The 26,414-nt window shown below is 39.4% G+C and overlaps 1 non-coding gene across 1 annotated transcript; it reads right to left on the minus strand.

The window, feature by feature from the left end:
* Nucleotides 1-25,031: 25,031 nt before the first annotated feature.
* On the minus strand, nucleotides 25,032-25,139 carry LOC148571643 (small nucleolar RNA R71). Its single transcript, XR_015880471.1, has one exon. It is a non-coding gene; the product is annotated as a small nucleolar RNA R71 (small nucleolar RNA).
* Between the last annotated feature and the right edge of the window lie 1,275 nt (nucleotides 25,140-26,414).

Below are 26,414 nucleotides of genomic sequence, written 5' to 3' on the forward strand. Positions count from 1 at the left end.
GTATATGGAAAAGCTTGCCATTTGCCACTGGAGTTGGAGCACAAGGCATTCTGGGCCTTGAAACTCTTGAACTTGGACAGCAAAGCTGCTGGAGAAAGAAGGATGTTGCAAATTCAAGAGTTGGAAGAATTCAGAGCTGAAGCTTATGAGAATGCAAAAATTTACAAAGAAAGAGCAAAGAAGAAGCATGACAGCAACATAGCCCCAAGGAAATTTGAGGAGGGACAAAAAGTATTGCTCTACAATTCTAGGCTGAAGCTATTTCCAGGGAAGCTAAAATCAAGGTGGTTTGGACCATTCCTTGTCACCAAGGTCTCCCAATATGGACAAATAGAAATCATGGAAGAAAAGTCACAACGAACCTTCATTGTGAATGGTCAAAGACTCAAACATTACTTGGGAGATGTGGAGGAGAAGGACAAAGTTAAATATCACCTCAACTGAGGCAGCTGACCGTCAAGCTAATGACGTTAAAAAAGCGCTTGTTGGGAGGCAACCCAACCTGAGGTAATACTACCTTGCTGTTTCTTTTATTTGTTTCAATAAAAAGGTGAAGTAGTTTCTGTGCATTGCAAGGAATTAAGTTTGGTATTTCACACCAAACAATGAATTCGTGGATCAATAATTCAAAGGGGAATGTGTGACTCCAAGTTTGGTGTTCCACCACACAGATTAACTGAACACAACAACCTTTGAATTATATGAAAGGAACAACCATTCTAAGCAATCACAGAAATGCTTAAAATCCTTAGTAGCAACTTCATTCCAAAGAGTATTCAAGAACTCAAAGAGCAGAGGAGTAAGTAGAAGACTAAGTTTGGTGTTCACACACCAACTTAAGACTCAGACACTTACCCATACATAGTTGAGCTAACCACTCAAGTGCTTGAGAAGCAAGCAACTTCATCACTCTTGCAGGAAAGGAAACAAGGATCTTAGAAAGAGCATGAAACAACAACTAGGAGAAGAAGGAGAAATCAAATTGTTTCCTGGCAACAAAGAGAAAACAAGGAATTTCACAAGGTGGTATTGTTCCTTGACAATTCTTTAAAAAGGGCAAACAAAAGCATGCTTGTTCTGATTTAAACTGTAATTGTTGAATCTTTCTGGAATGAAAGTCTCTAGTATGTTTGTCTGTTTATTGCTTTGAATAAAGTGAATGCCTAGATGTTTGGATATAACTTCACCTTCTTAAACAAGTGCTTGCCATGCTTGTTCTGTTTCCAAAAATAAAAGAAAAGTTTGAACAAAAGTAACTTGGCTCAATTAGTGACAAATCAAGTAGAATTAAGTGGTGGTATGCATGCTTGATTGTTTAGTCAGATCACTGGAAATAGAGTGTAGAATTATCATTTTTTGTGTAGAAATTGAAAACTGTCTATGGATCTTGATGAATAAATGTCTTTGGCCATGAAAAAGAAAGAAAAAGAAGAAGAAAAAGCCACTGAAAAAGGGCAACCAAAAAGCAAAAAAAATTGAGAAAATAAGCTAGGCACCAATGGTTTGAACTTCTGAGACAAATGCCTGTGGTGTTTATGTATTTAGGATATGCTTGGATGAATAGGTTCTGAGGAGTGTTTCAACACTCGGTAACTTGGGTTAACTAACCCGGGATTATCAACCAAAAATCCATTATCAAGAACAACCTAAATACAAAACATTTAGTCACACAAAGAGGTGCTGGGCACCAATGTCTCAAGAAGAAATGTGAACTAAAATGCCTGGAGTGGATATGTGTAGTGCAGTGATAAGAAAAAGAAAATGCCAAAGGCTTGTGCAACACATGACACTAAGCAAACAAGGATCAAAGGAGCTCTAAGAAAAAGAAAAGAAAAACAAAGAAGAGAAAAGTGCCAAGGACATAAGAGTAACAAGAGGCCATAGCAGTGTTTGATGGATGCAATGAAAAAGTGATAATCTTACCTGATAAGAATGAAAAAGTGATACTGCAACTTTCTGCATAAAACCCTTCTGATGAACTTCAAGTGCTTACTAATGTAGCCAATTTAATTGCTTTCTGTTTCATACTTTCTTCTCAAATAACTCAGCACTTTCTTAGGGACAAGCAAGTATTAAGTTTGGTGTTGTGATGCCAAGGCATCTTAGGCTAGTTTCACTAGCATTTTTCTGTTAGTTTTAGTTGTTTTATGCATTTTCTTGAGCTTAAAGTAACCAAGAATGGTTAAATGAATAACAAAGCAATGAACCATCCAAACAGTATGATTTTGATGCAAATTCCATGAGTTTTTAGTTATATTACTTGAATGCTATGAATGGAAGATTCTCATGAAAATTTGCAAGACTTTGATGCAGTTGTTTGGATGATTTCAGGAAAGAAGAGGCTAGGCAAGGAAGCAACAAAAATCAATAAAGGAAGCTTGAATATCACATGTGGAGTTTAAGCTCCAGTTTAAGCTTAAACTGGAGCTTAAACGCCAAAATCATGAAAGCTGAGGAAAGGGTGAAAGTGGCGTTTAACCTCCAGTTTAACCTTAAACTGGAAGTTAAACGCCAGAAATGGGAAATGCACCAGGGAGCCATTTCCACGTTTAAGCTCCAGTTTGACCTTAAACTGGAGCTTAAACGTCTTCGACCAAGTTTTCACCTCCAGGGTTGCTTTCTCCTCTTCCACGTTTAAGCTCCAGTTTAACCTTAAACTGGAGCTTAAACGTGTTCGACACCTCCAGGGCTACCTTTCTCCTCTTCCACGTTTAAGCTCCAGTTTAACCTTAAACTAGAGCTTAAACGTGTGACACCTCCAGGGCTACCTTTCTTCTCTTCCACGTTTAAGCTCCAGTTTAACCTTAAACTGGAGCTTAAACGTGTTCGACCTCCAGGGCTACCTTTCTCCTCTTCCACGTTTAAGCTCCAGTTTAACCTTAAACTGGAGCTTAAACGTGTTCAACCTCCAGGGCTGCCTTTCCTATCTCCACGTTTAAGCTTCAGTTTAACCTTAAACTGAAGCTTAAACGTGTTCGACTATGTTCGACCTCCAGGGCTGCCTTCTTCCATTTCCACGTTTAAGCTTCAGTTTAACCTTAAACTGAAGCTTAAACGTGCTTCCACAAAAGGCATCACTGGAAGTGTCTGGCGTTTAAGCTGCAGTTTAAGCTTAAACTGCAACTTAAACGCCACTATTGGAAAAGGTTTCTGGGCCAAAAATATTGCAGTTTAAGTTAGCTTTTGAGCACAAACATTAACTTAAACTTACTCTGGTATGAAACTCAATTGAATATCATGGTTTATGGGATTGGGCCTGAAGGATTGATGAGTCTGGAATTTCAATTTGTTGAGTCATGTGTCATTACTTGATTATCACTAAGTTGGCTCAATGAATGTTACAGAATGTGGATCAGCAGCCTCATCAAGATTATGGATCATAAACCCAAAGCAAAAGGAAGGCAGGGAGAGGCCTCAAAGCCCAAGAAACACAACGGAAGCTCAATATAGAAAGTGTATAAATAGGATAGAATTTAAGTGAGGACGGACTTTTACCTTTCATTTGGCTAGTTTTCATACCTTTGTAATTGAATTCAGAGCTATGACTCACTAAACCCCCTTTCATTGGGTTAGGGAGCTCTATTGTAATTCAATGAATCAATAATAGTTTATCTTCTTCTTCAATCTTTTCTCTTGAATTTTGTTAGAAAGCTTCTCGATCTAATTCCATTGGGTAGTTGTCTTGGGAAAGAAACTACCCATAATTGGAATCCTTCGGAACCTTGGGAAAGGAATGGAGGATTCATGCTAGAGAAGCTTTCTCACAGTGAATTGGATTGGGGTTTGGATGGATATTGTGACATGTAATCCTACCAAATTGTGGTTCATGAAACTGTGTGGTATAATCAGTGATCGAGCATCATCTCTTCTTATGAACATTTAAACCAAGGGATTGGGAATTTGTTTGTTTTTAGAGAGAATTGGTGAGCCAAGGGATTGGGATCCAATCATATAAGATTGCCAAGCAAAATTCAATGAATGCATTGGTTGAGGAAGAGATAAACATGTTTTGATTCGGAGATCTCAATATCTTCTATAACCCAATGAATTCCCCATTTCTGATTTCCACTTTCTCTTTACATTCTGCAACTCAATTCATGCAATCACCCCCATTCCCTTTTAATTTCAGCAATTTAGCTTCTGCTCTTTAATTCATGCAATTTAAGATTCCGCCATTTCAATTTCTTGCCATTTACGTTTCCCGCCAATTTTACATTCCGCAATTCTCATCTAATTCTTGATTCCGCTCAACTAGACACACTTCTAATCCGAATTGCTCATTCAACCAATCCTTGTGGGATTCGACCTCACTCTATTGTGAGTTTTTACTTGACGATAACCGGTGCACTTGCTGGAAGGAATTTTGCCGATCGTGCAATTTCCTAAATCGTGGCATAACTAGTTTATGCGCATCACAGACCTCATATCTCAATGCAAGCGGGACGAACCACCGCCTTTACGCCGCCGCCACTACCTCGACAGGCGGGATCCAACCCCGTCCCCGTTGTGCGCATAGCGTCTCATATTCTTAGTAAAAACAAAATTTCAGTGGTTTTCAGAAAACATTTTCAGTATACATGGATCCATCGTCTCAATCCGAGTCCTCGACTCATCTCAACCACTGTCCATTCATAACTCAGTTTCCAATGTCAAAAGTTCATCATTCTTTATCTCATATATCAATCATCCTCTCCCAATCGTCAAATCATTCTCAGCACGCCAGAAACCTAGGCCTCCATTTTCTAATTTATCATAAAACCGTGTTCTAGAAACCTTAAGTTACATTCCATGTTCCAATACTCAAAACTAGGCCCAAAAGTATTAAAATGGTGTTTTAGAAGCTTACAACCTTGTTGGAAAGGTAGAATAGTTGAAAACAAATAAAATTTTGAGAAACAGGACGTGTGCGGCCGCACAAGGTTCTGTGCGTGCGCACACTCCTGAGAGTTTTAAAACGCGTGTGTGGGCACAGGGGTGTGCGTACGCACAGGTGTCAATTTTTACAAGGATCTGTGCGCTCGCATAACCTGTGCCAGCGCCCCCAACAGATCAGCCTCCCCAACGTGTGCGTCAACACAGACCTGTGCGTCCACACATGTTGAAGTTTTTCCATAGATGTGTGCGCGCACAAGCTGTGCTGACGCTGCGAACAGAATGCACTTCACTGCCTGTGCGTACGCACAGGTGTGTGCGTCCACACAGGTCGAAATCCTGGAAGGGGTGTGCGTCCGCACGAGAGTGTGCGTCCGCACACATCAGCAAATCTTGAAATTCTGCAACATTACAGAATTTCATATTTTTAACACCAACTTTGAAGGATCATAACTCCCTCTACAAAATTCCAATTTTCACAACTTTTATATCGATTTAAAGAGTTTTCAAAGATCTTAATCATAAACAAATTTCAATCAATTTCGAAAACCGAGGCAAAAATTATGATCGTACAAAGTTCGTCAAAAACTCAATTTTACCAAACTTCATAAATTACACAATTTATTACCATACACATTCCAACCTTTACCACACCATTCCAAAACTCCATTTTTCATCAAAATGTACCTATTGTATCATAATACACCAACTTTACCACATTCTCCTTCTCATTTCCTTATTTCCAATTCCAACATTAACCATATAATACTTATGATCAAAATCACCATCACACTCACCATTTTATAAATCATCATACTACAATTATCATAAGGAACCAACTTCCAATCCATACAATCATTCAACAACCTCATATCATTAAAATTCATCACAAATCAACCCAACATTCATCAATTCATCAACATTTAACACACCAACCATCATTTTAGTTCAACCTATCTTATTGGTCACTAGCCTATGTGTCCATGAATATTATATACTACATAGAGGAAACCAAAATCATACATTGGCCGATTTCTTTTATGCACTTAAATTCCAACTTAGCACAATTAATCTTCCAACAACAATCCAAGCTTTTAAATCCACTCCAATAAGCACAATTAGTTCCAAGAGCTCCCAAAGCCACAACAATCAAACTATATACATATAAATCATCACCAATCAACCTAGGACTCAACATAAATAAAATCTCACAAGGGTTTAGTATCTCTTACCTCTCCCAACAGATTTTATGGCCACAATCTAAGGCTAAGCAAGGATTAGAGCAAACCTAAACATCCAAAATCACAAAAACTCATTCTACCAAAATCCCTATATACCCGAAATTTTAAAGAGAGAAAATGAGAGAGATTCGAGCTTCCCTTACCAGTTTCTTATGAGTTTTGTAGAGCTCTTCATAAGAAAAGCGTAGCCGCAAACGGTGTGGTGATCGGAGCTCTCTAGCTCAAGATATGAGCTTTGGAAGATTGAGATGAATAGTGTTCAATCTCTTCTCCACTCCTCCTTTCAATTTCTGATTGTGTGTGCTTGTTAGTGTGTTGTGATGCTGGTTGGTTCACTAAATGAACCTTTTATATGTTGGGCTTGGGCCCAACTTGGGCCTGGCCCAACCCGTTAGCATTTTTAGCCCGTTTGGCCCAACTTCGGGCCAAACTTTTAAAATTAACGCCCAGTTTTCCATTTCTAACATTTTTTCTAATATTTTTGCCGGTTTTCACTTTTTCTCATGCGGTACCGGGCAGACTTGAACCGGTTTAACCAGTTCAACTGCCGGTTCGTAGTTTTTCATGGTTTTTCACAGAAGGCACATTTTCTGACTCAGAAAAACCTACTGAGTCCGAAAATCACCTTTAAATCCTCAAATTCTCACTCTAACTTTTCGGAGCCTAATTTGCGCAATATTAATTACTTAATTAACCGGTTGATTAATCGCGGTTCTTACATTCTCCCCACCAAATAAGATATTTTGCCCTCAAAATTTGAATTACCTGAGAAAAGCTCGGGATAATCCTTTCGCATTTCAGACTCCAACTCCCAAGTGTGCTCTTCTACTCCTGCTCGCTCCCAAGCAACTTTAACCAATGGGACATCTTTTCCTCGCAGCTTCTTCACACTAGTGTCATCGATTCTCACTAGCGTTACTCGAAAAGTCAACTTCTCTTCCAACTCGACCGATTCGGGCTCCAACACATGAGCCGCATCCGACGTGTACTTACGGAGCTGTGACACGTGGAATACGTCATGCAAGTTAGACAGATGAGGTGGCAAAGCGACTTGATACACCACCTGCCCGAATCTCTTTAGAATCTCAAACGGTCCTATGTATCTTGGGTTCAACTTCTTGGTCTTGATTGCTCTTCCAACCCCAGTTGTCGGTGTAACCTTAAGGAATACGTGTTCTCCTACTTCAAACTCTAACGGTTTCCTTCTCTGATCCGCATAATTCTTTTGTCGACTTTGCGCAGTTAAAATCCTTGCACGGATCTTCTTAATGTTCTCAATAGTCTCTGCTATCAAATCTGGACCCAAAACACTTGCTTCACCGGATTCATACCAACAAAGTGGAGACTGGCACCTCCGTCCATACAAAGCCTCATACGGAGCCATCCCAATACTCGCATGAAAGCTGTTGTTGTATGCAAACTCCACCAATGGCATGTAACGATCCCAACTCCCAGGTTGATCCAACACACATGCCCTTAGCATATCTTCCAACGTCTGAATAGTCCTTTCCGACTGTCCATCAGTTTGCGGATGATATGCGGTACTAAGACATAGCTTCGTACCGAAAGCTCTTTGAAAGGCTCCCCAAAACCTTGAGGTGAATCGGGGATCACGGTCCGATACTATGCTCGACGGCACACCATGCAACCTTACTATCTCCTTGATGTACAATCTTGCCAACTCATCCATAGAATAGTTTATTCGGATAGGCAGAAAATGAACGAATTTGGTTAAGCGGTCTACGACCACCCAAATCGTATCAAATCCCGACCTAGTCCTCGGTAAACCGGTCATAAAATCCATCGCAATTCCTTCCCACTTCCACTAAGGAATCTCAAGTGGTTGTAGCATTCCTGACGGTTTTTGATGCTCTATCTTCACTTTCTGACAAGTCAAACACTTGGATACTACTTTTGCTACATCACCTTTCAACCCCGGCCACCAGAACATCTTCTTTAAGTCATAATACATCTTAGTGCTTCCGAGATGAATAGAAAACCCACTGTTGTGAGCCTCTGACAACAAGTCTCGCCTTAAACTCCCCACATTCGGTATGCAAATTCTTCCCTTGTACCTCCATAACCCTTATTATCCTTAGTGAATTCTTCGCGCCTCTTATCATCCACTGGTTGAAACAATTGTTGAAGCTTCTGCTCATCTTGCTGAGCCTTTTGTATTTCTGATTTAAATGTGCTTGAGATTTGTAACTGGTTCAAACAAGCTCTCCCGACAACTTCACCAATATCCAGCTTAAGATCCACGAACTTATCTACTAGCTCTTCTTCCTTGATTCTCATCCAAGCAATTGTTAAAGATTTCCAACTCAGAGCGTCTGCTACTACATTTGCCTTTTCAGGATGATAACTCAGCTCAAAATCATAATCTTTAAGCAATTCCATCCACCTTCTCTGGCGCATATTTAGCTCTTTCTGATCAAAGATGTACTTGAGACTCTTATGATCAGAAAAGATGCTAAACCTTACTCCGTACAAGTGGTGTCTCCAAATCTTCAATGCAAACACAATCGCCGCTAATTCCAAGTCATGAGTGGGGTAATTCACCTCATGCGATCTCAACTGACGCGATGCATAAGCCACCACGTTTTGGTGTTGCATCAACACGCAACCCAAACCTTTCAAGGAAGCGTCACAGTACACTTCAAACGGTTCATGCGGTTCTGGCAAGATCAAAACAGGTGCTGAAGTTAATCTCTGCTTCAAGGTTTGAAAACTCTCTTCACACTCCGACGTCCACACAAAAGACACCTCTTTCCTTGTTAATTTCGTCATTGGTAGCGCAATCCGGGAAAATCCTTCGATAAATCTTCGGTAATACCCTGCTAAGCCCAAGAAGCTCCTAACTTCCGTCACAGTCGTCGGTCTTTCCCATTCCATCACCGCTTCTACCTTAGAAGGGTCTACGTCTATTCCTCCTTTGCTCACCACGTGGCTTAAGAACTTTACTTCTTCCTTCCAGAACTCGCACTTCGACAACTTAGCATACAACTTTCGCTCTTTTAGAATTTGTAGCATAATCCTCAAATGCTCCTCATGTTCTTTTGCCGTCTTAGAGTAAACCAAGATGTCATCTATGAAAACCACCACGAATTTGTCCAAAAAGGGACGAAACACTTTGTTCATGTAATCCATGAAAACAGCAGGTGCATTCGTTAACCCAAAGGACATTACCGCAAACTCGTAGTGTCCATAGCGTGTCCTAAATGCAGTCTTAGGGATATCATCTTCCTTCACTCTTATTTGATGGTAACCGGATCTCAAATCTATCTTAAAAAACACTCCATCTCCTTACAATTAATCCATCAAGTCATCTATCCTTGGCAGCGGGTACTTATTCTTCACAGTCACTTTGTTCAACTGTCTGTAATCCACGCACAAGCGCTTTCCTCCATCTTTCTTCTTCACCAATAAAACTGGCGCTCCCCACGGTGATACACTCGGTCGAATGAACCTCCTGGTCAGAAGCTCTTCCAACTGAGTCTTTAGCTCTGCCAGCTCTATCGGAGCCATTCTATACGGCGCAATCGATACTGGTTCGGCTCCCGGCACAACTCGATCGCAAATTCAATTTCGCTTTGAGGTGGAAACTCAGGGATATCTTCCGGGAACACTTCTGATAGCAATTAGGCATGTTATTCAATTAGGCAAACCATTACAAGTAAACAAAGCATACAAACAGGTAGAAAATGCACATGATGAATGCCTGCCCTACTGGGTGTGATATCACACTGTCGGTTCAACTGCCAACCCGACACATCTCTATGGAGACGTCGCCCTTCGGATTACTCATATGGGAACCCCCGAGATATGGTGCCCGGATCACTGTCCAGGTACCGGGACGAACCACCGCCCTTACGCCACCGCCGCTACAGACCTCACATCTCAACGCAAGTGGGACGAACCACCGCCCTTACGCCACCGCCGCTACCTCGACAGGCGGGATCCAACCCCGTCCCCGCCGGGCGCATAGCGTCTCATATTCTCAGTAAAAACAATTTTTCAGTGGTTTTCAGAAAACATTTTCAGTATACATGGATCCATCGTCTCAATCCGAGTCCTCGACTCATCTCAACCACTGTCCATTCATAACTCAGTTTCCAATGTCAAAAGTTCATCATTCCTTATCTCATATATCAATCATCCTCTCCCAATCGTCAAATCATTCTCAGCACGCCAGAAACCTAGGCCTCTATTTTCTAATTTATCATAAAATCGTGTTCTAGAAACCTTAAGTTACATCCCATGTTCCAATACTCAAAACTAGGCCCAAAAGTCTTAAAATGGTGTTTTAGAAACTTACAACCTTGTTGGGAAGGTAGAATAGTTGAAAACAAATAAAATTTTGAGAAACAGGACGTGTGCAGCCGCACAAGGGTCTGTGCGTACGCACACTCCTGAGAGTTTTAAAATGCGTGCGTGCGCACAGGGGTGTGCGTATGCACAGGTGTCAATTTTTACAAGGATCTGTGCGCTCGCACAACCTGTGCCAGCGCCTGATGCGTGAGCATCTTTCTTATCTTTTCCTAGTGAATTTACATGTAATTTGTTGAGTTTAACCAAGAATTAATTATATTTTAGCCACTATGGATGCTATTTTGAGTTTTGTACAATACTTTTTATTTTAGGTAGCATTCGGCTGGATTTGATGGAGTTTCTGTAGCACAAGAATCAAAGAAGATGGCAGCAAGGAGCGACGCGCACGCGTGCCTAACGCGGGAGCGTGAATTGGAAGTATCCATGGCGACGCGTACGCGTGACTGACGTGTACGCGTGATTTGGAGATTTGCACAGCGATGCGTGCGCGTGACCGACGCGTCCGCGTGACTCGCGAGAAAGACCATCGACGCGTACGCTGACTTGCGCCACGTGCAGAAAACGCAGAAAAATACTAGGGGCAATTTCTGGGCTGTTTTGACCCAGTTACCAGCCCAGAAAACACAGATTAGAAGCTGTAGAATGGACAAAACAAGTGGTCCCCACCCATCAATTGAAGACTTGTTAATTAATTCTAATTTAAATTCAAATTTCAATTTTAGGAAAAGATATTATTTTAATTTAAGATAATAGATTTTAAATTATTAGGATTAGATATAAAAGGATCTCAATTAATTAACAGAGGGATTTCCACCTCAACATTTCCAATTTACAACTTACAATCCTTATTTTCACTCTGAACCATGAGCAACTAATCCTCCATTGTTAAGGTTAGGAGCTCTGTCTATTTGTATGGATTGAATTTATTTCTTTTTCTATTTTAATTTATGTATGGATTTATGACTTAAGAATTATTTTCGCTCTTCATCTTATGAATTTGGGTGGAACGGAAGTATGACCCTCTTTCTATTTGAGTTCCTGTAAAACTTGGAAAAGCTCTTTACTGGAACAATAGCTTGAAAATATATTCTCTTAAATTTTAATTATCTGGATTTAACTGGATACGTGACATATAATCCTTTTATTTTTGGGTAATTAGAATTTTTGTGGCTTATAAACTGGAATTTGATCATGTAGCTTCTAATTGGAATTAATTGACCAAGGAATTGGCAGTTAATGAATTTTAGAGCAGACTAGAAAGGTCTAAGGAATTAGGGTCTAGTCACATATAGTTTGCCATAAATTAAATCCTACATAATTAAAATAGTTAGTAAGAAAAGTTAATCCGGAAAAATAGATAACTCTGAAGCCTTAACTATTTCCCCATATATATTTCACGGCTCATTTACTGCTTGCTTTCTGAAATTCTTATTTACCTTTTAATACTCTTTGAACATTTAAACACTATTTTCTGTTTGCCTAACTAATCCTATCATTCAATAACTGTTGCTTAATCTATCACTCCTCGTGGGATCGACCCTTACTCACGTAAGGTATTACTTGGTACGACCCGGTGCACTTGTCGGATAGTTTGTGGGTTAGAAATTTCGCACCAAGTTTTTGGCACCGTTGCTGGAGATTGATAGTGATTAACAACTATCAGTTGTTTGATTTCTTAGATTAGGCGTTTTAGTTTTAATTTTATTTAAATTTTGCCTTATTATTTTCGAAATTTTTTTTAAAAATTAGTATTAATATTTTTCGTAATTTCTGGAATTAAGTTTGGTGTTACCCAGTTAATTTTATTTAAATTTTTCTATTTATTTTTCCTTTTAAATTTTCAAAAAAAATTTATTTTATTTATTTTCAGTTATTATTTTCGAAATTTTTTTTATTTTCGAAAATTTTTTTTATTTATTTATTTAGTATTTTTATTTTATTATTTTACACAGGTTACCTCACAGGGACTTCTCTGCACTCTAACGTAGAGAGTCTCATCTTTTCTTGTCTTCTATTTGTTTATGCACAGGAACAGAGACAAAGAACATCTCTTAGACTTTGATCCTAAACCTGAAAGAACTTTCAGGCGGCGTTTACAACAAGCAAGACTTTACAAGGCTACAGAATCAACTATGGATAATAATAATGTGGTTAATGCCAATGTGGCAAATTCGAATGGAAATGAGGAACAAAGAAGAGTGCTTGGCTCTTATTCTACTCCTACTGCAAATCTGTATGGGAAGAGCATCATGGTGCCTCCTATAGCTGCAAACAACTTTTAGTTGAAGCCACAACTGGTCACTCTGGTGTAACAAAACTGCCAGTATCATGGTCTTCCTCACGAAGACCCAAATCAATTTATATATGATTTTCTGCAGATATGTGATACTGTGAAGACAAATGGAGTGAACCCAGAGGTGTACAGACTCATGCTTTTCCCGTTTGCTCTGAGGGATAAAGCAAAGCTATAGCTTGATTCCCAACCAAAGAAGAGTTTAAATACATGGGAAAAGGTTGTTACTGAGTTTCTCACAAAATTTTTCCCACCTAAGAAGCTGACTAAGCTTAGGTTGGAAGTTCAGACCTTCAGACAAAAGGAGGGTGAAACTCTTTATGAGGCTTGGGAGAGGTATAAGCTGCTGACTAGGCAATGCCCTCCGAAAATGTTCTCCAAGTGGACCCAACTAGATATTTTTTATGAAGGCTTGGGTGAGATGTCCAAGATGAGCTTAGATACTTCTGCAGGCGGTTCACTGCACAAGAAGAAGACACCAGAGGAGACTATTGAGGTGATTGAATTGGTTGCAAGCAACCAATATTTATACTCATCTAACAGGAATTTTGTGAACTCTGAGACCCCTCAGAAGAGAGGCGTGTTGGAAGTAGAAGCTGTTAATGCTCTTCTTGCTCAGAACAAGCTGATGTCTCAGCAAATAAATCTACTTACTCAACAGATGGGTGGCATGCAAGTCTTAGCTATCAACACCCAAAATCCACCACAGGAAGTCTCCTATGACATGGCAGGTAATTTTATGCAAATGATAATTATGATTATGCTCAACCCTCTTCTGAACAGGTGAATTACATGGGGAGTGGTCCTAGGAATCCCAACAATAATCCATATTCTAAGACATACAATCAGGGGTAGAGGAATCACCCAAATTTTGGATGGAGGAATCAACCTCAGAGACCTCAGAACTTCAACAATAGTTCTCAGGGCAGTTTTCAACAGAACAACTATAATAACCGCCAATTTCAGTCTCAGTAGCAACAACCACCTCAGTAGGCAATCTCTAAATCCCAAGAAGATTCTAATTGGGAGATGATGAGGAGTTTTATGCAGGAAACCAGAGCCTCCATTAGAAACCTAAAAGTACAAATGGGCCAACTAAGCAAATTCCTGAGAGGTCTGCAAGTACATTTCCAGGTGATATAGTGGTGAACCCAAGAGAAGATTGCAAGGCAATTCAATTGAGAAGTGGTAAAGTAGCTGGCTCTGAGACCAAGGCCAATAAAGAGCTAGTTAAAAAGAAAGCTCCAGAGGAGAAGAAGGGAGATGTAGAGCACGCCCCTCCTAAGCGTGCAGACAACCCGTTTCCTGACTCTCTTGACACTTATCCCACCTTGCCAAAGGCTCCTGAATACAAGCCAAAATTGCCATATCCTCAGAGACTTCAGAAGGCGTCCAAGGAAAAACAATTCTCTAAATTTTTAGATGTCTTCAAGAAGCTGCAAATCAACATCCCTTTTGTAGAGGCTCTGGAGTAAATGCCTCTCTATATGCTAAATTTATGAAAGAGTTGTTGACCCACAAGAGGAACTGGAAGGAACAAGAAACAGTGGTGTTAACCAAGGAATGCAGCGCCATAATTCAACATAACCTTCCTGAGAAGATGCCAGACCCAGGGAGTTTTGTCATTCCTTGCACCATTGGAGATGTCGGCATTCAGAGAGCTTTATGTGATCTTGGAGCTAGCATCAATCTAATGCCACTTTCAGTGATGAAAAAGCTTCAAATTGAGGAGGTAAAACCTACTCGTATTTCTCTTCAACTTGTTGATCTTTCTATTAAATTACCTATGGGTGTGGTTGAAGATTTACTTGTTAAAGTAGGACCATTTATTTTCCCTGTTGATTTTGTTATATTAGACATGGAAGAGGAGGTAAAACCCTCTATTATACTTGGTAGACCCTTTTTAGCTACAGATAGAGCTCTGATTGATGTGCAAAAGGGTGAATTAACCCTGAGGGTCAATGAAGAACAGGTGCTCCTAAATATTTTTGAAGCCCTCAAGCACCCTAATTATTCTGAGGGGTGTATGAAAATAGATGTTATTGAACCACTAGTTCAAGAAGTACTAGAAGCTGAGGTACTTGATGATGTTCTGGATCCTATTTTTGAGTGTGAATTAGTTGAAGTTGATGATTCACCACCCCAAAAGGAGCTGATGAACACGCCAATAAAGGAGGAGGAAGTCCCCAAGCTTGAGCTCAAACCTTTGCCTCTGTCTCTAAAATATGTGTTCTTGGGTGGAAATGATTCATATCTAGTGATTATTAGCTCTTCTCTGAAGCCTGAAGAAGAAGAGGCGCTTGTTTCTGTGCTCAAGAGCCATAAAACAGCTCTTGGGTGGACCATTAGTGACTTGAAAGGGATTAGTCCAACCAAATGTATGCACAAGATCCTCCTTGAAGATGATGCCAAACCAGTTGTGCAACCACAAAGGAGACTCAATCCAACTATGAAAGAGGTGTTCCAAAAAGAGGTAATAAAATTATGGGAAGCAGGTATTATTTACCCTATTTCTGACAGCCTTTGGGTAAGTCCTGTGCAGGTAGTTCCCAAGAAAGGAGGGATGACAGTGATCAAGAATGAAAAGAATGAGCTTATTCCTACAAGAACAATTACAGAATGGAGAATGTGCATAGATTACAGGAGGCTCAACACGGCTACAAGGAAGGATCATTTTCCCCTGCCTTTCATTGATCAGATGCTTGAGAGGTTAGCTGGTCATGCTTTTTATTATTTTCTAGATGGATATTCTGGATATAATCAAATTGCAGTGGACCCTCAAGATCAAGAGAAGACAGCATTCACATGCCCCTTTGGAGTATTTTTCTTACAGGAGAATGCCATTTGGGCTCTGTAATGCTCCAGCAACTTTTCAGAGGTGTATGCTTTCAATTTTTTCTGATATGGTTGAAAAGTTTATTGAAATATTTATGGATGACTTCTCTGTTTTTGGTAATTCTTTTGAATCCTGCCTTAAATATTTATCTCTTGTCTTGAAGTAGTGTCAAGAATCAAACCTTGTTTTAAATTGGGAAAAATGACATTTTATGGTTACAGAAGGCATTGTTCTTGGACATCGGATTTCAAGTAAGGGGATTGAGGTTGACAGAGCAAAGGTGGAGGTAATTGAAAAATTACCACCACCAACTAATGTTAAGGCAATTAGGAGTTTCTTGGGTCATGCAGGATTTTATAGAAGATATATAAAGGATTTTTCTAAAATTGCTAAACCATTGAAAAACCTATTAGTTGTCGATGTTCCTTTTGTCTTTGATTCTGATTGTCTGCATGCTTTTGAAACTCTGAAAGCAAACCTTACCTCTGCTCCCATTATAGCTCCTCCTGACTGGGATTTACTATTTGAGTTGATGTGTGATGCTAGTGATTTTTCTATAGGAGCTGTTTTAGGACAGAGGCATGGTAAGCTTGTACATGTCATTTATTATGCCAGTCGTGTGTTAAATAATGCTCAAAAGAATTACACAACTATAAAAAAGGAATTATTAGTTGTTGTGTATGCTGTTGATAAGTTTAGGTCCTATTTACTTGGTTCTAAGGTTATTGTTTATACTGACCATGCTGCTTTAAAGTACCTTCTAACCAAACAGGATTCTAAACCAAGATTAATCAGATGGGTGTTGCTCCTTCAGGAATTTGATATTGAGATAAAAGATAGGAAAGGGTCAGAAAATCAAGTAGCTGACCATCTCTCCAGAATTGAGCCTGAAGCAGGAGTACAACCACCCACGGCTGTGACTGAGACGTTTCCAGATGAGCAATTGTTCCTCATTCAACAGGCTCCATGGTTTGCAGACATTGCAAATTACAAGGCCATGAACTTTATCCCAAGAGAGTACAGTAGACAACAAGTAACGAAGCTATTTAACTGACGCCAAGTACTACATTTGGGAGGAACCATACCTTTTTAAAAGGTGTTCAGATGGTATCATCCGGAGATGTGTCCCAGATGAAGAAACACAGCAGATCCTTTGGCACTGTCATGGTTCAGATTATGGAGGCCACTTTGGTGGTGAAAGAACAGCCACAAAGGTCTTTCAGAGCGGGTTTTACTAGCCGACTCTCTTCAAGGACTCAAGAGAATTTGTGAAGCACTGTGATAGATGTGCAAAGGCCACGAATCTCCCTGCCAACCATGAAATGCCACAGTAGGAGATTCTTGAGGTTGAATTATTTGATGTGTGGGGCATTGATTTCATGGGACCTTTCCCACCTTCACATTCAAACAACTATATTCTGGTGACAGTTGATTATGTGTCCAAGTGGGTGGAAGCAGTGGCTTTACCCACCAATGATGCCAAGGTGGTAATGAGCTTTCTTCAGAGATATATCTTCAGCCAGTTTGGTGTCCCAAGGACACTCATTAGGGATGGAGGAAGTTACGTCTGTAACAGATAGCTGGACTCTCTTCTGCAAAGATATGGAGTCCGTCATAAGGTGGCAACCCCCTATCACCCTCAGACAAGTGGACAGGTTAAAGTTTCCAACAGGAAACTCAAGAGGATTCTAGAGAAGACCGTCAGTATTTCAAGAAAGGACTGGTCTAGGAAGCTTGATGATGCTCTCTGGGCATACCGGACAGCGTACAAGACTCCAATTGGCATGTCCCTATATTAGTTGGTCTATGGCAAAGCTTGTCACTTGCCAGTTGAGCTGGAGCACAAGGCTTACTGGGCAATCAGGTATCTGAATCTTGATTCAGAAGCTGCAGGAATTAAGCGAATGCTTCAGTTGAATGAGCTTGACGAATTCAGATATTCAGCTTATGAGAATGCCAAGCTCTATAAGGAGAGAACCAAGCTACTGCATGACAAGAAGATTGCCATCAGAGTCTTTGAGCCAGGACAAAGAGTGCTTCTATAAAATTTAAGGCTCAAATTCTTTCCTGGAAAGCTGAAATTCTGGTGGTCAGGACCGTTTGTGGTTACCAGAGCTTCACCATATGGTCATGTGGAAATATAGGAAGAGAATTCTGACAGAAAATTTACAGTGAATGGCCAGAGGCTGAAGCACTATCTTGGAGGCGAGATTGATCGCCAGAGGTCCACTCATCTGCTGAACTAGCAGAACTGACCGTCAAGCTAGTGACGTTAAAGAAGTACTTGTCGGGAGGCAACCAGTAACTTCGTATCCTTAGCTATTATTTGTAGTAGTAGTTTTCCTTTCTTATTTGATTTTTACTAAGTTTTTACTATTTTTCAGATCATGCAGATATCTCAGAACAGGAGCCGGACACAATATAATTTAAAAAAAAATACATGCACACGACGCGCGAGCGTCGATAACGCGTACGCATCATAGGTGTGTGCTTGAAAAAAAATAAAAGTGAACAGAGGGTTGAGCAGGAGTGGCACTGGACATGTGCTTGGTGCACAAATAATATCACACGTACGCGTCCCTGACACGTGCGCGTCGTTTGCACATTTTGCCATCCACGCATGCACGTCACTGACGCATACTCATGACCTACAAAATCGACATAAAGGAGTGTTTGGACAGAGAGTTGTGCTAGCTTGGGGCTGAAGTTGCTAGAAGCACAAATTCACCCATGCGTGCGCGTCATTTGCAAAAAGGCCATCCATGCGTGTGCGTGCATGACGCGCACGCGTCGTATGACATTATTGCATCCCAAGCCACGCGAACAGAGAGTTGCGCGTGCGCGCGGCTGGCTTCGCGCGAATCGCACAAAATCAAGGACACGCGAACGCGTGCTTGACGCTCACGCGCCATCAAGGAAAATTCGCGACCCACGCGTACGCGTGCCGTACGCGTACGCGTCACCTTCGCTGCACACCTACACTAATTTGCCGCACAGTTTTTAATTTTCTTTCTCTCTCTTCCAATCCTAATTCTCTTTGGTCCCTTTATCCTTTTATTTTTCTTGTCTCATACTAGTTGTCTCTTTTATTTTCAGTTCTTCTTTGCTTGAGGACAAGCAAACATTTAAGTTTGGTGTTGACGCTTCGCTTATGAGTTTTCTGTTTATTCCTATGGCACCAAAAGGGAGGCGAATCATCTTCACTTAAGAGCACAACCTGAAGAATAAAACAACCGCTAGGATAACTAAGGTGGTTGAGTTCCTTTCATTTTTTATTCCTTCCCTCTTTTTCTATATTATGTTCCGGTGTTCTGCTATTTTTGCTTTGTTTGTTGCATGATCCTTTATTAGTTAGAATCATAGGTCTAGTTTAGTTTTCTCTTAATTGCTTTAATTCTGAAAAGATGTCTCATGTATTACTCACTGAGCTTGAATTCAAATCAAAAATACAGAAGTGATGTATTGCATGAGAAATTGAGTAAATTTTAAGAGTAGTCTTATTTACTTAGATGTGGTGGCAATACTTTTGTTTTCTGAATGAATGCTTGAACAGTGCATATTTTTTATAGTGAAGTTTATGAATGTTAAAATTGTTGGCTTTTGAAAGAATGATAAAAAAAGAAAAATGTTATCGATAATCTAAAAAATCATAAAATTGATTCTTGAAGCAAGAAAAAACAGTGAAAAACACGAAGCTTGAAAAAAAAAGAAGAAAAGAGAAAGGATCCAAGGCTTTGAGCATTACTGGAGAGGAGGGCCCAAAGGAATAAAATCCTGGCCTAAGCAGCTAAATCAAGCTGTCCCTAACCATGTGCTTGTGGCGTGAAGGTGTCAAGTGAAAAGCTTGAGACCGAGCGGTTAAAGTCGTGATCCAAAGCAAAAAGAGTGTGCTTAAGAACTCTGGGCACCTCTAACTGGGGACTCTAGCAAAGCTGAGTCACAATCTGAAAAGGTGGTGTGGCAAAATCGTGATCGTTCATTCCTTGGTAACGGTGTCAAAAACTTAATACGTACGTTCATAATTTTAGTTCTTTGTCACAACTTCGCACAACTAACCAGCAAGTGCACTGGGTTCTCCAAGTAATAAACCTTACGTGAGTAAGGGTCGATCCCACAGAGATTGTCGGCTTGAAGCAAGCTATAGTCACCTTGTAAATCTCAGTCAGGGGAATTCAAATGGTTATAGAGTTTTAATAACTAAAATATAAATAAAACGTAAAATAAAGATAGAGATACTTATGTAATTCATTGGTGAGAATTTCAGATAAGCGTGTGGAGATGCTTTTGTTCCTTCTGAACCTCTGCTTTCCTACTGTCTTCATCCAATCCTTCATACTCCTTTCCATGGCAAGCTGTATGTAGGGCATCACCATTGTCAACGGCTACTTCCCGTCCTCTCAGTGAAAATGGTCCAAGATGCGCTGTCACCGCACGGCTAATCATCTGTCGGTTCTCGATCATACTGGAATAGGATTCAGTAATCCTTTTGCGTCTGTCACTACGCCCAGCACTCGCGAGTTTGAAGCTCGTCACAGCCATCCCTGCCCAGATCCTACTCGGAATACCACAGACAAGGTTTAGACTTTTCGGATCTCAAGAATGGCGGCCAATAATTCTAGCCTATACCACGAAGACTCTGATCGTGAATCAAAAGGCTAAGAGATATGCATTCAAGCTTGTTTTCATGTAGAACGGAAGTGGTTGTCAGGCACGCGTTCATAAGTGAGAATGGTGATGAGCGTCACATAATCATCACATTCATCATGTTCTTGTGTGCAAATGAATATCTTAGAGAAGAAATAGGCTTGAATTGAATAGAAAAACAATAGTACTTTGCATTAATTCATGAGGAACAGCAGAGCTCCACACCTTACTCTATGGTGTGTAGAAACTCTACCGTTGAAAATACATAAGTGATGAAGGTCCAGGCATGGCCGAATGGCCAGCCTCCATTGTCTAAGGACTAAACGTTCCAAAGATAGATACTTAACATGATAGTAAAAAATTCTATTTATACTAAACTAGTTACTAGGGTTACAGAAATGAGTAAATGATGCAGAAATTCACTTCCGGGCCCACTTGGTGTGTGCTTGGGCTGAGCATTGAAGCTTTCACGTGCAGAGGTCTTTCTTGGAGTTAAACACCAGTTTGTAACCTGTTTCTGGCATTTAACTCTGCTTTGCAACCTGTTTCTGGCGTTTAACTCCAGAATAGGGCAGAGAGCTGGCGTTGAACGCCAGTTTGGGTCGTCTAAAATCGAAAAAGGTATTAACTATTATATATTGCTAGAAAGCCCTGGATTTCTACTTTCCAACGCAATTGAGAGCGCACCATTTGGACTCCTGTAGCTCCAGAAAATCCACTTTGAGTGCAGGGAGGTCAGAATCCAACAGCATCTTGATGAGCGGATAATTTATACGCTTTTTGGCATTGTTTTTAGTATGTTTTTAGTAGAATCTAGTTACTTTTAGGGATGTTTTCATTAGTTTTATGTTAAATTTACATTTCTGGACTTTACTATGAGTTTGTGTGTTTTTCTGTGATTTCAGGTATTTTCTGGCTGAAATTGAGGGACTTGAGCAAAAAATCAGATTCAGAGGTTGAAGAAGGACTGCTGATGCTGTTGGATTCTGACCTCCCTGCACTCAAAATAGATTTTGTGGAGCTACAGAACTCAAAATGGCGCGTTTCCAATTGCGTTGGAAAGTAGACATCCAGGGCTTTCCAGAAATATATAATAGTCCATACTTTGCCCAAGTTTAGATGACACAAACTGGCGTTCAACGCCAGCTCTCCGCCCAATTCTGGCGTCCAGCGCCAGAAACAAGTTGCAAAGTGGAGTTCAACGCCCAAACTGGCATAAAAGCTGGCGTTCAACTCCAAGAATGACCTCTCCACGTGTAGACTTCAAGCTCAGCCCAAGCACACACCAAGTGGGCCCCGGAAGTGGATTTATGCATCAATTACTTACTTCTGTAAACCCTAGTAACTAGTTTAGTATAAATACGACTTTTTACTATTGTATTAGCAGTCTTTGGTTACTCCGGTTCCCCTCTGGGACCGAGACTAATGAATTCCATTATCACTTATGTATTTTCAACGGTAGAGTTTCTACACTCCATAGATTAAGGTGTGGAGCTCTGCTGTTCCTCAAAGATTAATGCAAAGTACTACTGTTTTCTATTCAATTCAACTTATTCCGCTTCTAAGATATTCATTCGCACTTCAACCTGAATGTGATGAACGTGACAATCATCATCATTCCCCATGAATGCGTGCCTGACAACCACTTCCGTTCTACCTTCGATTGAATGATTATCTCTTGGATCTCTTAATCAGAATCTTCGTGGTGTAAGCTAGATTGATGGCGGCATTCATGAGAATCCGGAAAGTCTAAACCTTGTCTGTGGTATTCCGAGTAGGATTCTGGGATTGAATGACTGTGACGAGCTTCAAACTCGCGATTGCTGGGCGTAGTGACAGACGCAAAAGGAGGGTGAATCCTATTCCAGCATGATCGGGAACCTCAGATGATTAGCCGTGCTGTGACAGAGCATTTGGACCATTTTCACAAGAGGAGGGGATGTAACCATTGACAACGGTGATGCCCTTGCATAAAGCCAGCCATGGAAAGGAGTAAGACTGATTGGATGAAGACAGCGGGAAAGCAGAGATTCAGAGGAACGAAAGCATCTCTATGCGCTTATCTGAAATTCTCACCAATGATTTACATAAGTGTTTCTATCCTTATTTTCTGTTTAATTAGTATTATTTTCGAAAACTCCATAACTATTTTATATCCGCCTGACTGAGATTTACAAGATGACCATAGCTTGCTTTATACCAACAATCTCCGTGGGATCGACCCTTACTCACGTAAGGTTTATTACTTGGACGACCCAGTGCACTTGCTGGTTAGTTGTATCGAAGTTGTGACAAATTATGAATTGAGATTAGAGCACCAAGTTTTTGGAGCTATTATCAGAGATCACAATTTCGTGCACCAAGTTTTTGGCACCGTTGCTGGGGATTGTTCGAGTTTGGACAACTGACGGTTCATCTTGTTGCTCAGATTAGGTAATTTTCTTTTTTTTTTTTCTTTTCAAAAATTTTTCAAAAATCTTTTAAAAAAATTTCTCCTTTGTTTTCGAAAATATATATATATATATATATATATATATATATATATATATATTTAAAATAAAAATGTTTTCAAAAATATATTTTTCTTCAGAATTTTTAAGAATGAATTCTAGTGTTTCATGAAGCATGTTGAAGCATGGCTGGCTGTAAAGCCATGTCTAATTCCTCTGTAGGGCATGTTAGGCTTGTTATTCTGAGTTACATACTAAAGCTTGGCTGGCTGTTAAGCCATGCCTGACCCTTTGATTGGAGCTATAGACTAAATAGCATAAGATTCCTGGAATTCATATTAAAAATTTTGGAATCCTTATTTTTCTTTTTTCAAAATGATTTTCGAAAAAAATTAAAAGAAAATACAAAAAAAAAACCATAAAATCATAAAAAATAAAAAAAAATTTTGTGTTTCTTGTTTGAGTCTTGAGTCAAGTTGAAAGTTTGGTGTCAATTGCATACTCATCTTGCATTTTTCGAAAATTGCATTCATGCATTGCATTCATAGTGTTCTTCATGATCTTCAAGTTGTTCTTGGTAAGTCTTCTTGTTTGATCTTGATGTTTTCATGTTTTGTGTCTTTCCTTGTTTTTCATATGCATTCTTGCATCCATAGAGTCTAAACATGAAAGATTTCTAAGTTTGGTGTCTTACATGTTTTCTTTGCATATAAAAATTTTCAAAAATAAGTTCTTGATGTTCATCTTGACATTCAAAGTGTTCTTGGTGTTCATCTTGACATTCATAGCATTCTTGCATGCATTCATTGTTTTGATCTAAAAATTCCATGCATTGAGCATTTTTAGTGTTTTTCTCTCTCATCATAAAAATTCAAAAAAAAATAAAAAAAATATATTTCCCTCTTTTCTCTCATAAATTCGAAAATTGGAGTTGACTTTTTCAAAAATTTTTAAAATCTAGTTGTTTTTATGAGTCAAATCAAATTTTCAATTTTAAAAATCTTATCTTTTTCAAAATCTTTTTCAAAAAATCAAATCTTTTTCATTTTTCTTAGTTATTTTCGAAAATTTTAAAAAAATATTTTTCAAAAATCTTTTTCTTATTTTTATATCAAATTTTCGAAAATAACAATAACAATTAATATTTTGATTCAAAAATTTTAAGTTTGTTACTTACTTGTTAAGAAAGATTCAAACTTTAAGTTCTAGAATCATATCTTGTGATTTCTTGTGAATCAAGTCATTAATTATGATTTTAAAAATCAAATCTTTTTCAAAACTAATTTCAATCATATCTTTTCAAAAATATCTTCTTATCTTATCTTTTTCAAAAATTTGATTTCAAAATATCTTTTCTAACTTCCTAACTTCTTATCTTTTCAAAATTTGTTTCAACTAACTAACTAACTTTTTGTTTGTTTCTTATCTTTTTCAAAACTACCTAACTAACTCTCTCTCTCTCTAATTTTCGAAAATATCTCCCTCTTTTTCAAAAATTCTTTTTAATTAACTAATTATTTTAACTTTTGATTTTAAAATTTCGAAAATTACTAACCTTTTTCAAAAACTATTTTCGAAAATCACTAACCCTTTTTCAAAAATAATTTTTGAAAATCCTTCTCCCTCATCTCCTTCTAATTATTTATTCATCTACTAACACATCTCCTCATCTCACATCTCTGCTCTCCTCACCCTTGTGCTTTTTTCCTTACATTACATTCTTTGTCCCCTTCCTTTCTTCCACTCACACAGGGACCTCTATACTGTGGTATAAAAGATCCCTATTATTATTATTATTATTATTATTTCTGTGCCCTCTTCTTTGTCATATGAGCAGGAGCAAGGACAAGAATATTCTTGTTGAAGCAGATCCAGAACCTGAAAGGACTCTGAAGAGGAAACTAAGAGAAGCTAAATTACAACAATCCAGAGATAACCTTTCAAAAATTTTCGAACAGAAAGAGGAGATGGCAGCCGAAAATAATAATAATGCAAGGAGAATGCTTGGTGACTTTACTGCACCTAATTCCAATTTACATGGAAGAAGCATCTCCATTCCTACCATTGGAGCAAACAATTTTGAGCTGAAACCTCAGCTAGTTTTTCTGATGCAGCAGAACTGCAAGTTTCATGGACTTCCATCTGAAGATCCTTTTCAGTTCTTAACTGAATTCTTGCAGATATGTGATACTGTTAAGACTAATGGAGTAGATCCTGAAGTCTACAGGCTCATGCTTTTCCCGTTTGCTGTAAGAGACAGAGCTAGAGTGTGGTTGGACTCTCAACCTAAAGATAGCCTGAACTCTTGGGATAAGCTGGTCAAGGCTTTCTTAGCCAAGTTCTTTCCTCCTCAAAAGCTGAGTAAGCTTAGAGTGGATGTTCAGACCTTCAGACAGAAAGAAGGTGAATCCCTCTATGAAGCTTGGGAGAGATACAAAGAACTGACCAAAAAGTGTCCTTCTGACATGCTTTCAGAATGGACCATCCTGGATATATTCTATGATGGTCTGTCTGAATTAGCTAAAATATCATTGGATACTTCTACAGGTGGATCCATTCACCTAAAGAAAACGCCTGCAGAAGCTCAAGAACTCATTGACATGGTTGCTAATAACCAGTTCATGTACACTTCTGAGAGGAATCCTGTGAGTAATGGGACGCCTATGAAGAAGGGAGTTCTTGAAATTGATACTCTGAATGCCATATTGGCTCAGAATAAAATATTGACTCAGCAAGTCAATATGATTTCTCAGAGTCTGAATGGAATGCAAGCTGCATCCAACAGTACTCAAGAGGCATCTTCTGAAGAAGAAACTTATGATCCTGAGAACCCTGCAATAGCAGAGGTAAATTACTTAGGTGAACCTTATGGAAACACCTATAACCCATCATGGAGAAATCATCCAAATTTCTCATGGAAGGATCAAAAGCCTCAACAAGGCTTTAATAATGGTGGAAGAAATAGGTTTAACAATAGTAAACCTTTTTCATCATCCACTCAGCAACAGACAGAGAATTCTGAGCAGAATCCATCTAGCTTAGCAAATTTAGTCTCTGATCTATCTAAGGCCACTGTGAGTTTCATGAACGAAACAAGGTCATCCATTAGAAATTTGGAGGCACAAGTGGGACAGCTGAGTAAAAGGATCACTAAAATCCCTCCTAGTACTCTCCCAAGCAATACAGAAGAAAATCCAAAAGGAGAGTGCAAGGCCATTGAATTAATCACCATGGCCGAACCTGTGAAGGAAGGAGAGGACGTGAATCCCAAGGAGGAAGACCTCCTGGGACGTCCAGTGATCAATAAGGAGCTTCCCTCTGAGGAACCAAAGGAATATGAGACTCATCTAGAGACCACAGAGATTCCATTGAACCTCCTTATGCCATTCATGAGCTCTGATGAGTATTCCTCTTCTGAAGAGAATGAGGATGTTTCTAAAGAGCAAGCCGCCAAGTTTCTTGGTACAATCATGAAGCTGAATGCCAAATTATTTGGCATTGAAACTTGGGAAGATGAACCTCCCTTGTTCACCAATGAACTAAGTGATCTGGATCAACTGACATTGCCTCAGAAGAAACAGGATCCTGGAAAGTTCTTAATACCCTGTACCATAGGCACCATGATCTTTAAGGCTCTGTGTGACCTTGGTTTAGGAATAAACCTCATGCCCCTCTCTGTAATAGAGAAACTAGGAATCTATGGGGTACAAGCTGCTAAAATCTCATTAGAGATGGCAGACAATTCA

This window comes from Arachis ipaensis, chromosome B3 (assembly GCF_059453495.1).
Source record: "Arachis ipaensis isolate K30076 ecotype BB chromosome B3, ASM5945349v1, whole genome shotgun sequence".
In the NCBI taxonomy this organism is placed as follows: Eukaryota; Viridiplantae; Streptophyta; class Magnoliopsida; order Fabales; family Fabaceae; genus Arachis; species Arachis ipaensis.